At 42.5% G+C, this 4,672-nt stretch overlaps 1 pseudogene; it reads left to right on the forward strand.

Annotated features, from left to right (window-relative positions):
- The first annotated feature begins 266 nt into the window (after positions 1 to 266).
- On the forward strand, positions 267 to 477 carry LOC126504107 (ATP synthase subunit e, mitochondrial-like; annotated as a pseudogene).
- Positions 478 to 4,672: the final 4,195 nt, after the last annotated feature.

Below are 4,672 nucleotides of genomic sequence, written 5' to 3' on the forward strand. Positions count from 1 at the left end.
GGGATGGCAGGCTAGGAAACTGAAGATGTGACTTGCTTACTAGTTTGCCTGGCTTCCCTAGAGTCTTAGGTTCAATCCCGAGAACTACAAAACTTGGTGTGGTATTCCACACCAGTAATCCCAACAGTAGAGAGGTGGGAGGCTGGCAGAGCAGAGAAGTTCAAGGTCAACCGCAGCTACATGGTAAATTGGAACCCAGCCTGGACTACTTGGGACCCTATTTCAAAAGATATGGGGAGATAAACGACACCAAGATCGAGGACAAGATGATGCCCGGGCTCTCTTCTCCACTCACCAAGCTCGGCCGATACTCTGTCCTGGTCCTTGGTACGGCGGCGGTGCCCAATGCTACCGATACCTAAAACCCGGGGCAGAGTAGGAGAGGATGGCAGCAGCGGAAGGAAAGAAGATACTAGATGAGCTGAAAGGTGTAAGAGAGAACTGGCAGAAGCTCAAAATGACAGCATATTCAAGTGAGGCACTAGTAAGTTTGCCTTTCTCTAGTGGGGAATGGATAAAGCTTTGTTGCATGAAGAAAATATATATATTATATATATATATATATGAGATAGATAAGTAGGTGAAAAGCTATGTAGGAAGTTTAAATAAGTATTAATATGAAAAATGTCACTAGGTTACATATTGTATAATTCTAACATCTAATACTGTATCTGGTGAAAGGCAAAACTACAGAGCCAGTAAAAGATCACGCCAGAGGTTCGACATGCAGTGCATGGAAGATTATATTTTTTTTGTAGAGGATTAAATACTCTGTGTCATAACATGAAGATGGGGACATGTCCTCAGGCACTGCTCAAACAACACCAAGAATGAGCCCCAATGTAACTCTGGACTTCGTGGGTGATGATGGCCAGTGGGCTATAATAAGCGTACCACTCTAGAGATGCAAACCTGCAACAAGGCAGCATTTGCACTAGAGAACCTAGGCCAAAGGAAATATCACAAGGAGCTAGTGAGTTGGAGAGGAAGCTTGGTGGTTAGGAGCACTGGCTGCTCTTCCAGAGGACCAAGCACACACATGGTGGCTCACAAAGGTTCGTAACTCCAATTCCAGGGATCTAGCCCCTCTCTCCTGGCCTCTGTGGGCACTGTATGCATGTCGGTGAAACACCCATATGGATAAAAATATTTTAAATGAGGAGATATTGCTTAATAATTCAATTACTCAAGAGGCTGGGGCAAAAGGATATGATTTGAGCCAGCCTGAGGTATGTATAGATTCCCCGTCTCAAAACAAAACCAATATGGTTAGCAGAAATCAAATAGAAAAAGACATTGGTTTCTTTTCAAAGATGTGCTTTTATTTTATCTGTATTAGTGTTTGCCTGCTTGCATGTATATATGCATGTATGTGTGTATGTATGTGTACCACCTGTGTGCCTGGTGTCTGTGGAGACTAGAAGAAGGCATCATACCCTCTGGAACTGGAATTACAAATGTGTGTGAACCATCAAATAGGTGCTGGGAACCGAACCAGGTCCAGAAAGAGCCAGTGCTCTTAACCAGTGAACCATTGTTGCAGTCCGCAGAAAAGTATATTTAAAAATAAACAACATAGATAAGAAAGTCATGTAAACAGGACTCCTTTCAGCAATTGCTCAACATTTCTGACAGAGAGAACTATTTATAAAAATCCCTAACATGTGACTACCATTACCTCAGAAATTTCACCTTGAGAAATTAGTCCAGAAGAAATCACCTGAATTTACCTGCAAGGCAGTCATCTGAATTTTTTTTTACGCCACAACCCCAAATTTAAAAACCTATATGTGCAACTAGAGGATTATGACTGAACAAGTCGTATAAAACTCATAATGTAAAAATCTGTTTAGATACATGGAAAAACCGTTGGCACTTTCCTAAGTGGAAAAAAAATGAACTAGCCGGGCGGTGGTGGTGCACGCCTTTAATCCCAGCACTCGGGAGGCAGAGACAGGCGGATCTCTGGGAGTTCGAGGCCAGCCTGGTCTACAAGAGCTAGTGCCAGGACAGGCACCAAAGCTAACAGAGAAACCCTGTCTCGAAAAACAAAAAACAAAACAAAAAAAAAGAACTATAAGACAGTATTGTTGAATAATCTTGAGATTTCACAGACATGGTGATTTGTACATGGATCTACGTAGAAAAGAGCAGGAACATCTGCCAATGAGTTCCTAATGGATGTTTCTGGGTTCTGGGGTTATATAGGTGGTATTATTTTTTTTTTATTGCACACTTTCCTATTTTGATAAGGTATACACATGACTTTGGATCTGTGTTTTTAAAAAACAAGTAAAAGGAAATGCCCAGTACTAGTTTAATTCAATTTTGCACCAGGTATCTAGGCATGGTACATGCCTGCCATCCCAGCATTTGAGAAGCAGAGGCAGGGGAATCAGGAATTCAGGGTCATCCTCAGCTATGTGGTGCATTTGAGTTCAGCCTGGTAGTAGTTAAGATCCCTCTCAAAAAACAACAACAATACAATAAAAGCCATGCCCCAGAGTATGTTAACAGAAGTAAGTCCCTGTCCAGAGTTCTTGCTGCTGGGGGCAGGGGATGACATGGAGGCCTAAACTGCAAAAGCTCTCATGTACTTTTAGGCGATTATTTCTGCAGAGTCAATGCAGCCAGAGAAAACCCACTTTCTCTCAAATGCGGTGTTTAAACAGTTTGCATTTGGGATCAGGGTTGGCAACAGGGCAATTGCTGTGTATTAGTGACACAGCTCTATTTACCTGGGGCTTTGGGGACCCTGAGCTGTGTATCGCCATCCTTGCATTCAAGGGCACACTGGAGGGAGAGTGAGGACGGCTGGTATGAGTGTGAACACAGCTCCACAAGCCTTCGTGTTCTAGTGCACATCTCTGGGGAAGCCAGACTGCTCCTAGAAACAGTCTGCCTGCCACTTCACATTTTCCCTGTGATAACCTTTATTCTTTTTTGAAACTGTGTTTTTTGAAATACTTATATTTATATCATTTTTAAATTACGTGTGTCTGTGTTCAGTATGTGCATATGAATGTAGGAGCCTGTAGAGTCCAGAAGCAAGGGTTAGATCTCTTGAAGATAGTTATAACTAATTGTGAGCCACTTGATTGGATGCTGAGAACCAATGTTTCACAGGGGTCCCATATCAGATATCTTGCAAATCAGATATATACATTATGGTTCATAATAGGAGCAAAATTACAGTTACGAAGTAGCAATGAAAATAATTTTATGGTTAGGGTCACCACAGCATGAGGGGACTGTATTAAAGGATCACAGCATTTGGAAGGTCGAGAACCACTGCAAAATATATGCTTTTAGTATCTCATTTATACATTATAGAAACAATTAGTGATAGTGCTGGTCCTGTCTTTGTATTCTATTGCCATTTAGTGTATGTAAGTTCATGGCAACTGTGCCTATTTTGTATAAAGCTTAATAATATTAAACTAGATTAATATCTACTTTTAAGAGTAAACTTCCTGGGCGGAGTGTGGTAGTACACGCTGTAAAGACTCTGCACTTGGGAGGCAGAGGCAGGCAGATCTCTGTAAGTTCGAGGCCAGCCTTATCTACAGAGCGAGTTCCAGGACAGGCTCCAAAGCTACACAGAGAGACCCTGTATTGAAAGACCAAACAAACAAACAAAAATAAATATTACACAAACAAAAACACCCCCTGAAGACGATATTGTAGTATTTCTCACAAGTATAGAGACAGCTGTACAAATAAGTAAAAACAGTTCTTTTTCACAAAGAAACAGACTTTTCGGGTGAAATTTCTCCTTTACTGAGCAATGCCTTCCTGTGTCTATCATGTTCCACCTCTGGAAAGGAGCACAGCTCACCTCCCAATGAGCAGGTAACCCCATGAAGAGATGCGGAAATGTGTCCCTGTGTAATTCCAGGTGGAACCTTATCAAGTGTGCGACCTGATGGCGTCTTACTACCTTCAGAACGGTCTGTCGCCACTATCTAGCTATAGAGCATTTGTATCTCACCACTCACCCTTCCAAAGAACTATGGGCCTGCTAGCAGTACCTCCTCATTATCTATTCTGCGCAGAGGCAGCGACTGCTACATCTCTGTCTGTGCATTTGGCTTCTCTGGACACCTCATGCAAACGGAATAAATTCTACACACCGTTGTGTAGACGGCGGCAGCAGCAGCAACAGCGTGTTCATTTCCAATTTTTGCCATTGTGAATAAGGTCACAAAGAACACTAGTTCTTGTATGTACTTTATAGTTGTGCAAGTTGTTTCTGTAGTTGTGGCTTTGCTGGGTCATCTTGTGACAATCCTATGATTAACAGTTTGAGGGACACTCTGGCATTAGCTTTTGAAGATCCTGGTTTTTAATTCAGTGTCTTTTACATGAGCACACACATTTCTTATTTCTTTCCTCCTCCTCCTCCTCCTGCTCCTCCTCCTCCTCCTCCTCCTCCTCCTCCTCCTTCTTCCTCTCTCTCTCTCTCTCTCTCTCTCTCTCTCTCTCCAAGGTCTCTCTATGTAGCTTCTGGCTGTCCTGGAACTTGCTGTGCAAACCAGGCCTTGAACTCACAGAGATGCTCCTGCCCCTTCCTTTCCAGTACTAAGATTCAAACTGTGGACCACCACGCCTAGGCATCTGACATTTTCTTTCTTAATTAACTTAAACTGGTTTCAGTAACATTATTTGTGAC

Source organism: Alexandromys fortis, unplaced genomic scaffold (genome assembly GCF_014885135.2).
Source record: "Alexandromys fortis isolate MF-2015 unplaced genomic scaffold, M_Fortis_MF-2015_v1.1 scaffold_42, whole genome shotgun sequence".
In the NCBI taxonomy this organism is placed as follows: domain Eukaryota; kingdom Metazoa; phylum Chordata; class Mammalia; order Rodentia; family Cricetidae; genus Alexandromys; species Alexandromys fortis.